The 14,708-nt window shown below is 39.9% G+C and overlaps 49 non-coding genes across 49 annotated transcripts; all 49 read left to right on the top strand.

Moving 5' to 3' along the window:
- Nucleotides 1-245: 245 nt before the first annotated feature.
- Nucleotides 246-318, top strand: TRNAT-CGU (transfer RNA threonine (anticodon CGU)). Its single transcript has one exon. It is a non-coding gene; the product is annotated as a tRNA-Thr (tRNA).
- Nucleotides 319-442: 124 nt separating this feature from the next.
- TRNAT-CGU (transfer RNA threonine (anticodon CGU)) lies at nt 443-515 on the top strand. Its single transcript has one exon. It is a non-coding gene; the product is annotated as a tRNA-Thr (tRNA).
- Nucleotides 516-629: 114 nt separating this feature from the next.
- Nucleotides 630-702, top strand: TRNAT-AGU (transfer RNA threonine (anticodon AGU)). Its single transcript has one exon. It is a non-coding gene; the product is annotated as a tRNA-Thr (tRNA).
- A 321-nt stretch (nt 703-1,023) lies between these two features.
- On the top strand, nt 1,024-1,096 carry TRNAT-CGU (transfer RNA threonine (anticodon CGU)). Its single transcript has one exon. It is a non-coding gene; the product is annotated as a tRNA-Thr (tRNA).
- Nucleotides 1,097-1,220: 124 nt separating this feature from the next.
- On the top strand, nt 1,221-1,293 carry TRNAT-CGU (transfer RNA threonine (anticodon CGU)). Its single transcript has one exon. It is a non-coding gene; the product is annotated as a tRNA-Thr (tRNA).
- A 114-nt stretch (nt 1,294-1,407) lies between these two features.
- On the top strand, nt 1,408-1,480 carry TRNAT-AGU (transfer RNA threonine (anticodon AGU)). Its single transcript has one exon. It is a non-coding gene; the product is annotated as a tRNA-Thr (tRNA).
- Nucleotides 1,481-1,801: 321 nt separating this feature from the next.
- On the top strand, nt 1,802-1,874 carry TRNAT-CGU (transfer RNA threonine (anticodon CGU)). The gene has a single exon. It is a non-coding gene; the product is annotated as a tRNA-Thr (tRNA).
- A 311-nt stretch (nt 1,875-2,185) lies between these two features.
- TRNAT-CGU (transfer RNA threonine (anticodon CGU)) lies at nt 2,186-2,258 on the top strand. Its single transcript has one exon. It is a non-coding gene; the product is annotated as a tRNA-Thr (tRNA).
- A 124-nt stretch (nt 2,259-2,382) lies between these two features.
- Nucleotides 2,383-2,455, top strand: TRNAT-CGU (transfer RNA threonine (anticodon CGU)). The gene has a single exon. It is a non-coding gene; the product is annotated as a tRNA-Thr (tRNA).
- A 124-nt stretch (nt 2,456-2,579) lies between these two features.
- TRNAT-CGU (transfer RNA threonine (anticodon CGU)) lies at nt 2,580-2,652 on the top strand. Its single transcript has one exon. It is a non-coding gene; the product is annotated as a tRNA-Thr (tRNA).
- A 124-nt stretch (nt 2,653-2,776) lies between these two features.
- TRNAT-CGU (transfer RNA threonine (anticodon CGU)) lies at nt 2,777-2,849 on the top strand. Its single transcript has one exon. It is a non-coding gene; the product is annotated as a tRNA-Thr (tRNA).
- A 124-nt stretch (nt 2,850-2,973) lies between these two features.
- On the top strand, nt 2,974-3,046 carry TRNAT-CGU (transfer RNA threonine (anticodon CGU)). The gene has a single exon. It is a non-coding gene; the product is annotated as a tRNA-Thr (tRNA).
- Nucleotides 3,047-3,170: 124 nt separating this feature from the next.
- Nucleotides 3,171-3,243, top strand: TRNAT-CGU (transfer RNA threonine (anticodon CGU)). Its single transcript has one exon. It is a non-coding gene; the product is annotated as a tRNA-Thr (tRNA).
- A 124-nt stretch (nt 3,244-3,367) lies between these two features.
- TRNAT-CGU (transfer RNA threonine (anticodon CGU)) lies at nt 3,368-3,440 on the top strand. The gene has a single exon. It is a non-coding gene; the product is annotated as a tRNA-Thr (tRNA).
- Nucleotides 3,441-3,564: 124 nt separating this feature from the next.
- TRNAT-CGU (transfer RNA threonine (anticodon CGU)) lies at nt 3,565-3,637 on the top strand. The gene has a single exon. It is a non-coding gene; the product is annotated as a tRNA-Thr (tRNA).
- Nucleotides 3,638-3,761: 124 nt separating this feature from the next.
- On the top strand, nt 3,762-3,834 carry TRNAT-CGU (transfer RNA threonine (anticodon CGU)). Its single transcript has one exon. It is a non-coding gene; the product is annotated as a tRNA-Thr (tRNA).
- A 124-nt stretch (nt 3,835-3,958) lies between these two features.
- Nucleotides 3,959-4,031, top strand: TRNAT-CGU (transfer RNA threonine (anticodon CGU)). The gene has a single exon. It is a non-coding gene; the product is annotated as a tRNA-Thr (tRNA).
- Nucleotides 4,032-4,145: 114 nt separating this feature from the next.
- On the top strand, nt 4,146-4,218 carry TRNAT-AGU (transfer RNA threonine (anticodon AGU)). The gene has a single exon. It is a non-coding gene; the product is annotated as a tRNA-Thr (tRNA).
- Nucleotides 4,219-4,342: 124 nt separating this feature from the next.
- Nucleotides 4,343-4,415, top strand: TRNAT-CGU (transfer RNA threonine (anticodon CGU)). Its single transcript has one exon. It is a non-coding gene; the product is annotated as a tRNA-Thr (tRNA).
- Nucleotides 4,416-4,539: 124 nt separating this feature from the next.
- TRNAT-CGU (transfer RNA threonine (anticodon CGU)) lies at nt 4,540-4,612 on the top strand. Its single transcript has one exon. It is a non-coding gene; the product is annotated as a tRNA-Thr (tRNA).
- A 124-nt stretch (nt 4,613-4,736) lies between these two features.
- Nucleotides 4,737-4,809, top strand: TRNAT-CGU (transfer RNA threonine (anticodon CGU)). Its single transcript has one exon. It is a non-coding gene; the product is annotated as a tRNA-Thr (tRNA).
- Nucleotides 4,810-4,923: 114 nt separating this feature from the next.
- Nucleotides 4,924-4,996, top strand: TRNAT-AGU (transfer RNA threonine (anticodon AGU)). The gene has a single exon. It is a non-coding gene; the product is annotated as a tRNA-Thr (tRNA).
- Nucleotides 4,997-5,120: 124 nt separating this feature from the next.
- On the top strand, nt 5,121-5,193 carry TRNAT-CGU (transfer RNA threonine (anticodon CGU)). Its single transcript has one exon. It is a non-coding gene; the product is annotated as a tRNA-Thr (tRNA).
- Nucleotides 5,194-5,317: 124 nt separating this feature from the next.
- On the top strand, nt 5,318-5,390 carry TRNAT-CGU (transfer RNA threonine (anticodon CGU)). The gene has a single exon. It is a non-coding gene; the product is annotated as a tRNA-Thr (tRNA).
- Nucleotides 5,391-5,515: 125 nt separating this feature from the next.
- On the top strand, nt 5,516-5,588 carry TRNAT-CGU (transfer RNA threonine (anticodon CGU)). Its single transcript has one exon. It is a non-coding gene; the product is annotated as a tRNA-Thr (tRNA).
- A 124-nt stretch (nt 5,589-5,712) lies between these two features.
- Nucleotides 5,713-5,785, top strand: TRNAT-CGU (transfer RNA threonine (anticodon CGU)). Its single transcript has one exon. It is a non-coding gene; the product is annotated as a tRNA-Thr (tRNA).
- A 124-nt stretch (nt 5,786-5,909) lies between these two features.
- On the top strand, nt 5,910-5,982 carry TRNAT-CGU (transfer RNA threonine (anticodon CGU)). The gene has a single exon. It is a non-coding gene; the product is annotated as a tRNA-Thr (tRNA).
- A 124-nt stretch (nt 5,983-6,106) lies between these two features.
- On the top strand, nt 6,107-6,179 carry TRNAT-CGU (transfer RNA threonine (anticodon CGU)). The gene has a single exon. It is a non-coding gene; the product is annotated as a tRNA-Thr (tRNA).
- Nucleotides 6,180-6,303: 124 nt separating this feature from the next.
- Nucleotides 6,304-6,376, top strand: TRNAT-CGU (transfer RNA threonine (anticodon CGU)). The gene has a single exon. It is a non-coding gene; the product is annotated as a tRNA-Thr (tRNA).
- Nucleotides 6,377-6,490: 114 nt separating this feature from the next.
- Nucleotides 6,491-6,563, top strand: TRNAT-AGU (transfer RNA threonine (anticodon AGU)). Its single transcript has one exon. It is a non-coding gene; the product is annotated as a tRNA-Thr (tRNA).
- A 124-nt stretch (nt 6,564-6,687) lies between these two features.
- Nucleotides 6,688-6,760, top strand: TRNAT-CGU (transfer RNA threonine (anticodon CGU)). Its single transcript has one exon. It is a non-coding gene; the product is annotated as a tRNA-Thr (tRNA).
- A 124-nt stretch (nt 6,761-6,884) lies between these two features.
- Nucleotides 6,885-6,957, top strand: TRNAT-CGU (transfer RNA threonine (anticodon CGU)). The gene has a single exon. It is a non-coding gene; the product is annotated as a tRNA-Thr (tRNA).
- Nucleotides 6,958-7,081: 124 nt separating this feature from the next.
- Nucleotides 7,082-7,154, top strand: TRNAT-CGU (transfer RNA threonine (anticodon CGU)). The gene has a single exon. It is a non-coding gene; the product is annotated as a tRNA-Thr (tRNA).
- A 125-nt stretch (nt 7,155-7,279) lies between these two features.
- TRNAT-CGU (transfer RNA threonine (anticodon CGU)) lies at nt 7,280-7,352 on the top strand. The gene has a single exon. It is a non-coding gene; the product is annotated as a tRNA-Thr (tRNA).
- A 124-nt stretch (nt 7,353-7,476) lies between these two features.
- TRNAT-CGU (transfer RNA threonine (anticodon CGU)) lies at nt 7,477-7,549 on the top strand. The gene has a single exon. It is a non-coding gene; the product is annotated as a tRNA-Thr (tRNA).
- Nucleotides 7,550-7,674: 125 nt separating this feature from the next.
- Nucleotides 7,675-7,747, top strand: TRNAT-CGU (transfer RNA threonine (anticodon CGU)). The gene has a single exon. It is a non-coding gene; the product is annotated as a tRNA-Thr (tRNA).
- Nucleotides 7,748-8,068: 321 nt separating this feature from the next.
- TRNAT-CGU (transfer RNA threonine (anticodon CGU)) lies at nt 8,069-8,141 on the top strand. Its single transcript has one exon. It is a non-coding gene; the product is annotated as a tRNA-Thr (tRNA).
- Nucleotides 8,142-8,265: 124 nt separating this feature from the next.
- TRNAT-CGU (transfer RNA threonine (anticodon CGU)) lies at nt 8,266-8,338 on the top strand. The gene has a single exon. It is a non-coding gene; the product is annotated as a tRNA-Thr (tRNA).
- A 124-nt stretch (nt 8,339-8,462) lies between these two features.
- Nucleotides 8,463-8,535, top strand: TRNAT-CGU (transfer RNA threonine (anticodon CGU)). Its single transcript has one exon. It is a non-coding gene; the product is annotated as a tRNA-Thr (tRNA).
- A 520-nt stretch (nt 8,536-9,055) lies between these two features.
- Nucleotides 9,056-9,128, top strand: TRNAT-CGU (transfer RNA threonine (anticodon CGU)). The gene has a single exon. It is a non-coding gene; the product is annotated as a tRNA-Thr (tRNA).
- A 124-nt stretch (nt 9,129-9,252) lies between these two features.
- Nucleotides 9,253-9,325, top strand: TRNAT-CGU (transfer RNA threonine (anticodon CGU)). The gene has a single exon. It is a non-coding gene; the product is annotated as a tRNA-Thr (tRNA).
- Nucleotides 9,326-9,449: 124 nt separating this feature from the next.
- Nucleotides 9,450-9,522, top strand: TRNAT-CGU (transfer RNA threonine (anticodon CGU)). Its single transcript has one exon. It is a non-coding gene; the product is annotated as a tRNA-Thr (tRNA).
- A 124-nt stretch (nt 9,523-9,646) lies between these two features.
- Nucleotides 9,647-9,719, top strand: TRNAT-CGU (transfer RNA threonine (anticodon CGU)). Its single transcript has one exon. It is a non-coding gene; the product is annotated as a tRNA-Thr (tRNA).
- Nucleotides 9,720-9,843: 124 nt separating this feature from the next.
- On the top strand, nt 9,844-9,916 carry TRNAT-CGU (transfer RNA threonine (anticodon CGU)). Its single transcript has one exon. It is a non-coding gene; the product is annotated as a tRNA-Thr (tRNA).
- Nucleotides 9,917-10,237: 321 nt separating this feature from the next.
- On the top strand, nt 10,238-10,310 carry TRNAT-CGU (transfer RNA threonine (anticodon CGU)). The gene has a single exon. It is a non-coding gene; the product is annotated as a tRNA-Thr (tRNA).
- Nucleotides 10,311-10,434: 124 nt separating this feature from the next.
- Nucleotides 10,435-10,507, top strand: TRNAT-CGU (transfer RNA threonine (anticodon CGU)). The gene has a single exon. It is a non-coding gene; the product is annotated as a tRNA-Thr (tRNA).
- A 124-nt stretch (nt 10,508-10,631) lies between these two features.
- Nucleotides 10,632-10,704, top strand: TRNAT-CGU (transfer RNA threonine (anticodon CGU)). Its single transcript has one exon. It is a non-coding gene; the product is annotated as a tRNA-Thr (tRNA).
- Nucleotides 10,705-10,828: 124 nt separating this feature from the next.
- On the top strand, nt 10,829-10,901 carry TRNAT-CGU (transfer RNA threonine (anticodon CGU)). Its single transcript has one exon. It is a non-coding gene; the product is annotated as a tRNA-Thr (tRNA).
- A 311-nt stretch (nt 10,902-11,212) lies between these two features.
- Nucleotides 11,213-11,285, top strand: TRNAT-CGU (transfer RNA threonine (anticodon CGU)). Its single transcript has one exon. It is a non-coding gene; the product is annotated as a tRNA-Thr (tRNA).
- Nucleotides 11,286-14,708: the final 3,423 nt, after the last annotated feature.

Here is a 14,708-nt window from a genome sequence, read left to right as displayed (position 1 = left end):
TGAGTTAATTTACTGAAATATTCAGCATTCATTTCGCTTCAAAGCAAGGGCCCCGTGGCTTTGTGGTTAAAGCGCCTGTCTCGTAAAAAGGAGATCATGAGTTCGATTCTCGTCGGAGCCTCGCTGTTATGTTACTTGAATTAGTTTTCGTAGCTATTCAATTTTGAAAAATTAAAACAATGGGGTAAAACTTCCGATGAGTTAATTTACAGAAATATTCAGCATTCATATCGCTTCAAAGCAAGGGCCCCGTGGCTTAGTGGTTAAAGCACCTGTCTCGTAAACAGGAGATCATGAGTTCGATTCTCGTCGGAGCCTCGCTGTTATGTTACTTGAACTAGTTTTCGTAGCTGTTAAATTTTGAAAAATTAAAACAATGGGGTAAAACTTCCGATGAGTTAATTTACAGAAATATTCAGCATTCATATCGCTTCAAAGCAAGGGCCCCGTGGCTTAGTGGTTAAAGCGCCTGTCTCGTAAACAGGAGATCATGAGTTCGATTCTCGTCGGAGCCTCGCTATTATGTTACTTGAACTAGTTTTCGTAGCTATTAAATTAAAACAATGGGGTAAAAGTTCCGATGAGTTAATTTACTGAAATATTCAGCATTCATATCGCTTCAAAGCAAGGGCTCCGTGGCTTAGTGGTTAAAGCGCCTGTCTAGTAAACAGGAGATCATGAGTTCGGTTCTCGTCGGAGCCTCGCTGTTATGTTACTTGAACTAGTTTTCGATGCTGTTAAATTTTGAAAAATTAAAACAATGGGGTAAAAGTTCCGATGAGTTAATTTACTGAAATATTCAGCATTCATATCGCTTCAAAGCAAGGGCCCCGTGGCTTTGTGGTTAAAGCGCCTGTCTCGTAAAAAGGAGATCATGAGTTCGGTTCTCGTCGGAGCCTCGCTGTTATGTTACTTGAACTAGTTTTCGTAGCTATTCAATTTTGAAAAATTAAAACAATGGGGTAAAACTTCCGATGAGTTAATTTACAGAAATATTCAGCATTCATATCGCTTCAAAGCAAGGGCCCCGTGGCTTAGTGGTTAAAGCGCCTGTCTCGTAAACAGGAGATCATGAGTTCGATTCTCGTCGGAGCCTCGCTGTTATGTTACTTGAACTAGTTTTCGTAGCTGTTAAATTTTGAAAAATTAAAACAATGGGGTAAAACTTCCGATGAGTTAATTTACAGAAATATTCAGCATTCATATCGCTTCAAAGCAAGGGCCCCGTGGCTTAGTGGTTAAAGCGCCTGTCTCGTAAACAGGAGATCATGAGTTCGATTCTCGTCGGAGCCTCGCTGTTATGTTACTTGAACTAGTTTTCGTAGCTATTAAATTAAAACAATGGGGTAAAAGTTCCGATGAGTTAATTTACTGAAATATTCAGCATTCATATCGCTTCAAAGCAAGGGCTCCGTGGCTTAGTGGTTAAAGCGCCTGTCTAGTAAACAGGAGATCATGAGTTCGGTTCTCGTCGGAGCCTCGCTGTTATGTTACTTGAACTAGTTTTCGATGCTGTTAAATTTTGAAAAATTAAAACAATGGGGTAAAAGTTCCGATGAGTTAATTTACTGAAATATTCAGCATTCATATCGCTTCAAAGCAAGGGCCCCGTGGCTTTGTGGTTAAAGCGCCTGTCTCGTAAAAAGGAGATCATGAGTTCGATTCTCGTCGGAGCCTCGCTGTTATGTTACTTGAACTAGTTTTCGTAGCTATTCAATTTTGAAAAATTAAAACAATGGGGTAAAACTTCCGATGAGTTAATTTACAGAAATATTCAGCATTCATATCGCTTCAAAGCAAGGGCCCCGTGGCTTAGTGGTTAAAGCGCCTGTCTCGTAAACAGGAGATCATGAGTTCGATTCTCGTCGGAGCCTCGCTGTTATGTTACTTGAACTAGTTTTCGTAGCTATTAAATTAAAACAATGGGGTAAAAGTTCCGATGAGTTAATTTACTGAAATATTCAGCATTCATATCGCTTCAAAGCAAGGGCCCCGTGGCTTTGTGGTTAAAGCGCCTGTCTCGTAAAAAGGAGATCATGAGTTCGATTCTCGTCGGAGCCTCGCTGTTATGTTACTTGAACTAGTTTTCGTAGCTATTCAATTTTGAAAAATTAAAACAATGGGGTAAAACTTCCGATGAGTTAATTTACAGAAATATTCAGCATTCATATCGCTTCAAAGCAAGGGCCCCGTGGCTTAGTGGTTAAAGCGCCTGTCTCGTAAACAGGAGATCATGAGTTCGATTCTCGTCGGAGCCTCGCTGTTATGTTACTTGAACTAGTTTTCGAAGCTGTTAAATTTTGAAAAATTAAAACAATGGGGTAAAACTTCCGATGAGTTAATTTACAGAAATATACAGCATTCATATCGCTTCCAAGCAAGGGCCCCGTGGCTTAGTGGTTAAAGCGCCTGTCTCGTAAACAGGAGATCATGAGTTCGATTCTCGTCGGAGCCTCGCTGTTATGTTACTTGAACTAGTTTTCGTAGCTATTAAATTTTGAAAAATTAAAACAATAGGGTAAAACTTCCGATGAGTTAATTTACAGAAATATTCAGTATTCATATCGCTTCAAAGCAAGGGCCCCGTGGCTTAGTGGTTAAAGCGCCTGTCTCGTAAACAGGAGATCATGAGTTCGATTCTCGTCGGAGCCTCGCTGTTATGTTACTTGAACTAGTTTTCGTAGCTATTCAATTTTGAAAAATTAAAACAATGGGGTAAAACTTCCGATGAGTTAATTTACAGAAATATTCAGCATTCATATCGCTTCAAAGCAAGGGCCCCGTGGCTTAGTGGTTAAAGCGCCTGTCTCGTAAACAGGAGATCATGAGTTCGATTCTCGTCGGAGCCTCGCTGTTATGTTACTTGAACTAGTTTTCGTAGCTGTTAAATTTTGAAAAATAAAAACAATGGGGTAAAACTTCCGATGAGTTAATTTACAGAAATATTCAGCATTCATATCGCTTCAAAGCAAGGGCCCCGTGGCTTAGTGGTTAAAGCGCCTGTCTCGTAAACAGGAGATCATGAGTTCGATTCTCGTCGGAGCCTCGCTGTTATGTTACTTGAACTAGTTTTCGTAGCTATTCAATTTTGAAAAATTAAAACAATGGGGTAAAACTTCCGATGAGTTAATTTACAGAAATATTCAGCATTCATATCGCTTCAAAGCAAGGGCCCCGTGGCTTAGTGGTTAAAGCGCCTGTCTCGTAAACAGGAGATCATGAGTTCGATTCTCGTCGGAGCCTCGCTGTTATGTTACTTGAACTAGTTTTCGAAGCTGTTAAATTTTGAAAAATTAAAACAATGGGGTAAAACTTCCGATGAGTTAATTTACAGAAATATACAGCATTCATATCGCTTCCAAGCAAGGGCCCCGTGGCTTAGTGGTTAAAGCGCCTGTCTCGTAAACAGGAGATCATGAGTTCGATTCTCGTCGGAGCCTCGCTGTTATGTTACTTGAACTAGTTTTCGTAGCTATTAAATTTTGAAAAATTAAAACAATAGGGTAAAACTTCCGATGAGTTAATTTACAGAAATATTCAGTATTCATATCGCTTCAAAGCAAGGGCCCCGTGGCTTAGTGGTTAAAGCGCCTGTCTCGTAAACAGGAGATCATGAGTTCGATTCTCGTCGGAGCCTCGCTGTTATGTTACTTGAACTAGTTTTCGTAGCTATTCAATTTTGAAAAATTAAAACAATGGGGTAAAACTTCCGATGAGTTAATTTACAGAAATATTCAGCATTCATATCGCTTCAAAGCAAGGGCCCCGTGGCTTAGTGGTTAAAGCGCCTGTCTCGTAAACAGGAGATCATGAGTTCGATTCTCGTCGGAGCCTCGCTGTTATGTTACTTGAACTAGTTTTCGTAGCTGTTAAATTTTGAAAAATAAAAACAATGGGGTAAAACTTCCGATGAGTTAATTTACAGAAATATTCAGCATTCATATCGCTTCAAAGCAAGGGCCCCGTGGCTTAGTGGTTAAAGCGCCTGTCTCGTAAACAGGAGATCATGAGTTCGATTCTCGTCGGAGCCTCGCTGTTATGTTACTTGAACTAGTTTTCGTAGCTATTAAATTAAAACAATGGGGTAAAAGTTCCGATGAGTTAATTTACTGAAATATTCAGCATTCATATCGCTTCAAAGCAAGGGCTCCGTGGCTTAGTGGTTAAAGCGCCTGTCTAGTAAACAGGAGATCATGAGTTCGGTTCTCGTCGGAGCCTCGCTGTTATGTTACTTGAACTAGTTTTCGTAGCTATTCAATTTTGAAAAATTAAAAGAATGGGGTAAAACTTCCGATGAGTTAATTTACAGAAATATACAGCATTCATATCGCTTCAAAGCAAGGGCCCCGTGGCTTAGTGGTTAAAGCGCCTGTCTCGTAAACAGGAGATCATGAGTTCGATTCTCGTCGGAGCCTCGCTGTTATGTTACTTGAACTAGTTTTCGTAGCTGTTAAATTTTGAAAAATTAAAACAATGGGGTAAAACTTCCGATGAGTTAATTTACAGAAATATTCAGCATTCATATCGCTTCAAAGCAAGGGCCCCGTGGCTTAGTGGTTAAAGCGCCTGTCTCGTAAACAGGAGATCATGAGTTCGATTCTCGTCGGAGCCTCGCTGTTATGTTACTTGAACTAGTTTTCGATGCTGTTAAATTTTGAAAAATTAAAACAATGGGGTAAAAGTTCCGATGAGTTAATTTACAGAAATATTCAGCATTCATATCGCTTCAAAGCAAGGGCCCCGTGGCTTAGTGGTTAAAGCGCCTGTCTCGTAAACAGGAGATCATGAGTTCGATTCTCGTCGGAGCCTCGCTGTTATGTTACTTGAACTAGTTTTCGTAGCTATTAAATTAAAACAATGGGGTAAAAGTTCCGATGAGTTAATTTACTGAAATATTCAGCATTCATATCGCTTCAAAGCAAGGGCTCCGTGGCTTAGTGGTTAAAGCGCCTGTCTAGTAAACAGGAGATCATGAGTTCGGTTCTCGTCGGAGCCTCGCTGTTATGTTACTTGAACTAGTTTTCGTAGCTATTCAATTTTGAAAAATTAAAACAATGGGGTCAAACTTCCGATGAGTTAATTTACAGAAATATACAGCATTCATATCGCTTCAAAGCAAGGGCCCCGTGGCTTAGTGATTCAAGCGCCTGTCTCGTAAACAGGAGATCATGAGTTCGATTCTCGTCGGAGCCTCGCTGTTATGTTACTTGAACTAGTTTTCGTAGCTATTAAATTTTGAAAAATTAAAACAATGGGGTAAAACTTCCGATGAGTTAATTTACAGAAATATACAGTATTCATATCGCTTCAAAGCAAGGGCCCCGTGGCTTAGTGGTTAAAGCGCCTGTCTCGTAAACAGGAGATCATGAGTTCGATTCTCGTCGGAGCCTCGCTGTTATGTTACTTGAACTAGTTTTCGTAGCTATTAACTTTTGAAAAATTAAAACAATGGGGTAAAAGTTCCGATGAGTTAATTTACAGAAATATTCAGCATTCATATCGCTTCAAAGCAAAGGGCTCCGTGGCTTAGTGGTTAAAGCGCCTGTCTCGTAAACTGGAGAGCATGAGTTCGATTCTCGTCGGAGCCTCGCTGTTATGTTACTTGAACTAGTGTTCGTAGCTTTTAAATTTTGAAAAATTAAAACAATAGGGTAAGAGTTCCGATGATTTAATTTTCTGAAATATTCAGCATTCATATCGCTTCAAAGCAAGGGCTCTGTGGCTTAGTGGTTAAAGCGCCTGTCTCGTAAACAGGAGATCGTGAGTTCGATTCTCGTCGGAGCCTCGCTGTGGTGTTACTTGAACTAGTTTTCGAAACTATTAAATTTTGAAAAATTAAAACAATAGGGTAAGAATTCCGATGATTTAATTTTCTGAAATATTCAGCATTCATATCACTTCAAAGCAAGGGCTCCGTGGCTTAGTGGTTAAAGCGCCTGTGTCGTAAACAGGAGGTCATGAGTTCGATTCTCTTCGGATCCTCGCTGTTGTGTTACTTGAACTAGTTTTCGAAACTATTAAATTTTGAAAAATTAAAACAATAGGGTAAGAATTCCGATGATTTAATTTTCTGAAATATTCAGCATTCATATCGCTTCAAAGCAAGGGCTCCGTGGCTTAGTGGTTAAAGCGCCTGTCTCGTAAACAGGAGATCGTGAGTTCGATTCTCGTCGGAGCCTCGCTGTTATGTTACTTTAACTAGTTTTCGAAACTATTAAATTTTGAAAAACTAAAACAATAGGGTAAGTGTTCCGATGATTTAATTTTCTGAAATATTCAGCATTCATATCGCTTCAAAGCAAGGGCCCCGTGGCTTAGTGGTTAAAGCGCCTGTCTCGTAAACAGGAGATCATGAGTTCGATTCTCGTCGGAGCCTCGCTGTTATGTTACTTGAACTAGTTTTCGTAGCTATTAAATTAAAACAATGGGGTAAAAGTTCCGATGAGTTAATTTACTGAAATATTCAGCATTCATATCGCTTCAAAGCAAGGGCTCCGTGGCTTAGTGGTTAAAGCGCCTGTCTAGTAAACAGGAGATCATGAGTTCGGTTCTCGTCGGAGCCTCGCTGTTATGTTACTTGAACTAGTTTTCGTAGCTATTCAATTTTGAAAAATTAAAACAATGGGGTAAAACTTCCGATGAGTTAATTTACAGAAATATACAGCATTCATATCGCTTCAAAGCAAGGGCCCCGTGGCTTAGTGGTTAAAGCGCCTGTCTCGTAAACAGGAGATCATGAGTTCGATTCTCGTCGGAGCCTCGCTGTTATGTTACTTGAACTAGTTTTCGTAGCTATTAAATTTTGAAAAATTAAAACAATGGGGTAAAACTTCCGATGAGTTAATTTACAGAAATATTCAGTATTCATATCGCTTCAAAGCAAGGGCCCCGTGGCTTAGTGGTTAAAGCGCCTGTCTCGTAAACAAGAGATCATGAGTTCGATTCTCGTCGGAGCCTCGCTGTTATGTTACTTGAACTAGTTTTCGTAGCTATTAACTTTTGAAAAATTAAAACAATGGGGTAAAAGTTCCGATGAGTTAATTTACTGAAATATTCAGCATTCATATCGCTTCAAAGCAAGGGCCCCGTGGCTTAGTGGTTAAAGCGCCTGTCTCGTAAACAGGAGATCATGAGTTCGATTCTCGTCGGAGCCTCGCTGTTATGTTACTTGAACTAGTTTTCGTAGCTATTAAATTTTGAAAAATTAAAACAATGGGGTAAAACTTCCGATGAGTTAATTTACAGAAATATTCAGCATTCATATCGCTTCAAAACAAAGGGCTCCGTGGCTTAGTGGTTAAAGCGCCTGTCTCGTAAACTGGAGATCATGAGTTCGATTCTCGTCGGAGCCTCGCTGTTATGTTACTTGAACTAGTGTTCGTAGCTTTTAAATTTTGAAAAATTAAAACAATAGGGTAAGAGTTCCGATGATTTAATTTTCTGAAATATTCAGCATTCATATCGCTTCAAAGCAAGGGCTCTGTGGCTTAGTGGTTAAAGCGCCTGTCTCGTAAACAGGAGATCGTGAGTTCGATTCTCGTCGGAGCCTCGCTGTTATGTTACTTGAACTAGTTTTCGAAACTATTAAATTTTTGAAAAATTAAAACAATAGGGTAAGTGTTCCGATGATTTAATTTTCTGAAATATTCAGCATTCATATCGCTTCAAAGCAAGGGCTCCGTGGCTTAGTGGTTAAAGCGCCTGTCTCGTAAACAGGAGATCATGAGTTCGATTCTCTTCGGATCCTCGCTGTTGTGTTACTTGAACTAGTTTTCGAAACTATTAAATTTTGAAAAATTAAAACAATAGGGTAAGAATTCCGATGATTTAATTTTCTGAAATATTCAGCATTCATATCACTTCAAAGCAAGGGCTCCGTGGCTTAGTGGTTAAAGCGCCTGTGTCGTAAACAGGAGATCATGAGTTCGATTCTCTTCGGATCCTCGCTGTTGTGTTACTTGAACTAGTTTTCGAAACTATTAAATTTTGAAAAATTAAAACAATAGGGTAAGAATTCCGATGATTTAATTTTCTGAAATATTCAGCATTCATATCGCTTCAAAGCAAGGGCTCCGTGGCTTAGTGGTTAAAGCGCCTGTCTCGTAAACAGGAGATCGTGAGTTCGATTCTCGTCGGAGCCTCGCTGTTATGTTACTTTAACTAGTTTTCGAAACTATTAAATTTTGAAAAATTAAAACAATAGGGTAAGTGTTCCGATGATTTAATTTTCTGAAATATTCAGAATTCATATCACTTCAAAGCAAGGGCTCCGTGGCTTAGTGGTTAAAGCGCCTGTCTCGTAAACTGGAGATCATGAGTTCGATTCTCGTCGGAGCCTCGCTGTTATGTTACTTGAACTAGTGTTCGTAGCTTTTAAATTTTGAAAAATTAAAACAATAGGGTAAGAGTTCCGATGATTTAATTTTCTGAAATATTCAGCATTCATATCGCTTCAAAGCAAGGGCTCTGTGGCTTAGTGGTTAAAGCGCCTGTCTCGTAAACAGGAGATCGTGAGTTCGATTCTCGTCGGAGCCTCGCTGTTATGTTACTTGAACTAGTTTTCGAAACTATTAAATTTTTGAAAAATTAAAACAATAGGGTAAGTGTTCCGATGATTTAATTTTCTGAAATATTCAGCATTCATATCACTTCAAAGCAAGGGCTCCGTGGCTTAGTGGTTAAAGCGCCTGTGTCGTAAACAGGAGATCATGAGTTCGATTCTCTTCGGATCCTCGCTGTTGTGTTACTTGAACTAGTTTTCGAAACTATTAAATTTTGAAAAATTAAATCAATGGGGGAAAAGTTCCGATGAGTTAATTTACAGAAATATTCAGCATTCATATCGCTTCAAAGCAAGGGTTCCGTGGCTAAATGGTTAAAGCGCCTGACTAGTAAACAGGAGATCATGAGTTCGGTTCTCGTCGGAGCCTCGCTGTTATGTTACTTGAACTAGTTTTCGAAGCTATTAAATTTTGAAAAATTGAAACAATGGGGTAAAACTTCCGATGAGTTAATTTACAGAAATATTCAGCATTCATATCGCTTCAAAAGCAAGGGCCCCGTGGCTTAGTGGTAAAAGCGCCTGTCTCGTAAACTGGAGATCATGATTTCGATTCTCGTCGGAGCCTCGCTGTTATGTTACTTGAACTAGTTTTCGTAGCTATCAAATTTTGAAAAATTAAAACCATGGGGTAAAAGTTCCGATGAGTTAATTTACAGAAATATTCAGCATTCATATCGCTTCAAAGCAAGGGCTCTGTGGCTTAGTGGTTAAAGCGCCTGTCTCGTAAACAGGAGATCATGAGTTCGATTCTATACGGAGCCTCGCTGATATGTTACTTGAACTAGTTTTCGTAGCTATCAAATTTTGAAAAATTAAAACCATAGGGTAAAAGTTCCGATGAGTTAATTTACTGAAATATTTAGCATTCATATCGCTTCAAAGCAAGTGCTCCGTGGCTTAGTGGTTAAAGCGCCTGTCTCGTAAACAGGAGATCATGATTTCGATTCTCGTCGGAGCCTCGCTGTTATGTTACTTGAACTAGTTTTCGTAGCTATCAAATTTTGAAAAATTAAAACCATGGGGTAAAACTTCCGATGAGTTAATTTACAGAAATATTCAGCATTCATATCGCTTCAAAGCAAGGGCCCCGTGGCTTAGTGGTTAAAGCGCCTGTCTCGTAAATATGAGATCATGAGTTCGATTCTCGTCGGAGCCTCGCTGTTATGTTACTTGAACTAGTTTTCGAAACTATTAAATTTCGAAAAATTAAAACAATGGGGTAAAACTTCCGATGAGTTAATTTACAGAAATATTCAGCATTCATATCGCTTCAAAGCAAGGGCCCCGTGGCTTAGTGGTTAAAGCGCCTGTCTCGTAAACAGGAGATCATGAGTTCGATTCTCGTCGGAGCCTCGCTGTTATGTTACTTGAACTAGTTGTCGTAGCTATTAAATTTTGAAAAATTAAAACAATGGGGTAAAACTTCCGATGAGTTAATTTACTGAAATATTCAGCATTCATATCGCTTCAAAGCAAGGGCCCCGTGGCTTAGTAGTTAAAGCGCCTGTCTCGTAAAAAGGAGATCATGAGTTCGATTCTCGTCGGAGCCTCGCTGTTATGTTACTTGAACTAGTTTTCGTAGCTGTTAAATTTTGAAAAATTAAAACAATGGGGTAAAACTTCCGATGAGTTAATTTACAGAAATATACAGCATTCATATCGCTTCAAAGCAAGGGCCCCGTGGCTTAGTGGTTAAAGCGCCTGTCTCGTAAACAGGAGATCATGAGTTCGATTCTCGTCGGAGCCTCGCTGTTATGTTACTTGAACTAGTTGTCGTAGCTATTAAATTTTGAAAAATTAAAACAATGGGGTAAAACTTCCGATGAGTTTATTTGCAGAAATATTCAGCATTCATATCGCTTCAAAGCAAGGGCCCCGTGGCTTAGTGGTTAAAGCGCCTGTCTCGTAAACAGGAGATCATGAGTTCGATTCTCGTCGGAGCCTCGCTGTTATGTTACTTGAACTAGTTTTCGTAGCTATTAAATTTTGAAAAATTAAAACAATGGGGTAAAACTTCCGATGAGTTAATTTACAGAAATATACAGCATTCATATCGCTTCAAAGCAAGGGCTCCGTGGCTTAGTGGTTAAAGCGCCTGTCTCGTAAACAGGAGATCATGAGTTCGATTCTCGTCGGAGCCTCGCTGTTATGTTACTTGAACTAGTTTTCGTAGCTATTAAATTTTGAAAAATTAAAACAATGGGGTAAAACTTCCGATGAGTTAATTTGCAGAAATATTCAGCATTCATATCGCTTCAAAGCAAGGGCCCCGTGGCTTAGTGGTTAAAGCGCCTGTCTCGTAAACATGAGATCATGAGTTCGATTCTCGTCGGAGCCTCGCTGTTATGTTACTTGAACTAGTTTTCGTAGCTATTAAATTAAAACAATGGGGTAAAAGTTCCGATGAGTTAATTTACTGAAATATTCAGCATTCATATCGCTTCAAAGCAAGGGCCCCGTGGCTTAGTAGTTAAAGCGCCTGTCTCGTAAAAAGGAGATCATGAGTTCGATTCTCGTCGGAGCCTCGCTGTTATGTTACTTGAACTAGTTTTCGTAGCTGTTAAATTTTGAAAAATTAAAACAATGGGGTAAAACTTCCGATGAGTTAATTTACAGAAATATACAGCATTCATATCGCTTCAAAGCAAGGGCCCCGTGGCTTAGTGGTTAAAGCGCCTGTCTCGTAAACAGGAGATCATGAGTTCGATTCTCGTCGGAGCCTCGCTGTTATGTTACTTGAACTAGTTTTCGTAGCTATTAAATTTTGAAAAATTAAAACAATGGGGTAAAACTTCCGATGAGTTAATTTACAGAAATATTCAGCATTCATATCGCTTCAAAGCATAGCCCAGGACTTTCAGGGTTTGACCTAGAACATTTGAACATAAAGATGAAAATTGGTACATGTGTTGTTTTTCACCCAACAAAAAATATACTAAAAGTCCCCTGCTGTAGAGCGCGAGCTTTCGCCGCCATCTTGGAAAATGGCCGCCGGGAATTACAGCTACAATGTATTCCACGTTCTTCTTCAAAAATTATGAAAATTGGTACACATAATGTTTGGACCCACATGAACATCATGGAAGAATTTTACAGCTCTGTGTTCAATAGTTTGGTCGCCATATTGGAAAATGGCCGCCGTGAATGCTAGGTACAGTATATTTCATTATTTTGTTGGAAAATTATGAAAATTTATAGATTTTATAATCAAAGCTGTGTGAACCTCATAGTAAAATATTGAAGCCATTCATGAGATAGTTTGGGCGCCATGTTGGAAAATGGCCGCCATCAATGTCATTTAGATACTGTATATGGTTCAAAAATTTTAAAAATTGGTAATAATTATGATGAAGAGCGTTTAAACATCATACTTGAATATTGAAGACGTGCTACTGTTAGTTTGGGCGCCATCTTCGAAAATGACTTCTGGAAATGCTAAATATATTTCAAATATGTAAATCTTTTTGAAATTCTTATTTTGAATAGATGATTTTTATTAACGTAATAAACAACAAAAAATAGATATCTCGAAGTTGAAATTATCGACGCCATCTTTAAAAATGGCCACACGAAAATTATTGCCCTAAATTCTGAAAGAGAGAAAAGTTATTCAAAGCTGTTATTCTCAACATGTTGATTAGAGAATATTCTTTAATATAGGGTTTATATATTCTAGTGTTGTTTAAGATTAGATTTTAGACAAATCTCTAACATTTCATTCATATACATCGTCATCCTGAAGATTTTTCATAATAATTGCATGTCAGAACCCTTGATTAGGCGCTACACTTAGCTGGGGGCCTTATCAGCGCCCCTCCCCATCATATTCCAAATTGAACCTGCGGAACCGCCGTCATGGCACACGGGAGCAGCCAGTGGGACCGACAAACGCCACTTGAGCAGGTGACAGAAGCTGGACACCGTCAACGTCGAGCCCAGTCATAAGGTGGTCGGTGACAGGGAAGGATTAAGGCAGCAGAAGACTCGAAGAGACGGGGGAGTTCTCTCCAAGCACAACAGTGCCATACGGCCCAAACAAATAGTGTATACGCGACCCCTAGAGGGTTGCCAATAGCGGGGGCGAGCCAAGACAACACCTGGGCGTGGGCGAAGCGGCCGGGAAAAACCTTCACGGATTGGGATAAGGAACGCTCTGAACCAAGGGCGAACCCAAGGAACTCCCGAACCGTCACACCGAATTCAGGCCCCCTCCGCATCGACAAGTCCTTTGAGTTAAAAAGGTTAAAAGAACACTTCTTTCATTTACGTGCTGTAACTGGGTTTGGTTATGATAAGGCGTGGTTTAAAGTAATGACAGATAATCAACATTTTACTAATTTGTTGGGCTTTTTAATGACCATATTGCATCTAAGGAAGCCATTGCTGCCGAAGAGAGATTTCTTTTCGCATTTCTTAGGGTGATAATTGACACGTCCAAGCTTCAACTATGTAGATATTAGACGTATAATGGAACCCTTGCCACACATACTGTCAAGTCCTCATTTGATCTCGCTAAGTTTCATCCAACAACAGACGCCGCAAAACTGCATTTTTCCGAGCGTATCTTCAAGTCCAACAATAGCTGGGAAACGATTTATTCCTGAACAGTGGGGATTGGTTCGCGATCGCGAAAGTCGAAGACCCATTCACACCATTCTCCTTCCGGCATCAGATGAACTTATAACACTCATTATTTGTACCTGCAGTCTGCAGAACATCTTGTATAAAGAACTGTGAATGTAGACGATCTGGATTAGCTTGCTGGGTCATGTGTGGTCATTGGCAAAGTATTAGCCGTAATAAAAAAATCTTCAGGATGAAGAGAAATATGAACGAAATGTTAAAAATGTGTCGTAAATATAATCCTTAACGACACTAGAATGTGTACACCCCATATAAAATGGTTTTTCCTAACCAAAATCCGAGTAATATGGCATTCCTTTTTTTCAGATTTTAGATAGTAATATTTCAGCGACCATATTTGAAGACGAGTCAAAAATTTAGACTCGAAGATAGTTAATTTTATGACATTTAATACGTTCATGAAAATCATCTACTCAATAAAAAAATATTGAAAAAAATTAATATATCGGTAATATATTTGGCATTTCAAACAGTCATTTTCGAAGATGGCGCCCAAACTATCAGTAGCACGTCTTCAATATTCAAGTATGATGTTCAGACGGTCTTCAACATAATTATTACCAATTTTCATAATTTTTGAACCATATACTGTAACTAAATGACATTGATGGCGGCCATTTTCCAACATGGCGGCCAAACTAACCGACTAATGGCTTCAATATTTTACTATGAGGTTCACACAGCTCTGAATATAATACCTATCAATTTTCATAGTTTTCCAACAACATGGTGAAATATACTGTACCTAGCATTCACGGCGGCCATTGTCCAATATGGCGACCAAACTATTGAACACAGAGATGTAAAATTTTGCCATGAAGCTCATATGGTTCGATTCATAATGCGTACCAATTTTCATATTTTTTGAAGAAGAATGTAGAATACATTGATGCTGCCATTCCCGGCGGCCATTTTCCAAGATGGCGGCGAAAGCTCGCGCTCTACAGCAGGGGACTTTTAGTATATTTTTTGTGGGGTCAAAAACAACCCATGTTCCAATTTTCATCTTTATGTTCAAATGTTCTAGGTCAAGCCCTTTTTTGGCCTATCTGTCCTGGCCTATCTTTCCCCGGCCCCCGATTGAACTATACCACCCGCAGCCCGACATTCAATCGGTATGATTGGAATTTCTTCGTCATCTGAAATGTCGAAAATACCTCTTAAGCGATTCCCTGCCATTCAGTACCTGCCGGCCCTTCAGCGGCACCCTGCCCTTCAACGCCTTCCTGCCCTTCAACGCCTTCCTGCCCTTCAACGCCTCCCTGCCCTTCAACGCCTTCCTGCCCTTCAACGCCTTCCTGCCCTTCAACGCCTCCCTGCCCTTCAACGCCTCCCTGCCCTTCAACGCCTTCCTGCCCTTCAACGCCTTCCTGCCCTTCAACGCCTTCCTGCCCTTCAACGCCTTCCTGCCCTTCAACGCCTTCCTGCCCTTCAACGCCTTCCTGCCCTTCAACGCCTCCCTGCCCTTCAACGCCTCCCTGCCCTTCAACGCCTTCCTGCC

Source organism: Phalangium opilio, unplaced genomic scaffold (assembly GCF_054372755.1).
Source record: "Phalangium opilio isolate 3A_F unplaced genomic scaffold, DU_Popi_V2 ptg000060l_1, whole genome shotgun sequence".
NCBI lineage: Eukaryota > Metazoa > Arthropoda > Arachnida > Opiliones > Phalangiidae > Phalangium > Phalangium opilio.
This window is presented reverse-complemented; position numbering and strand designations above follow the sequence as displayed.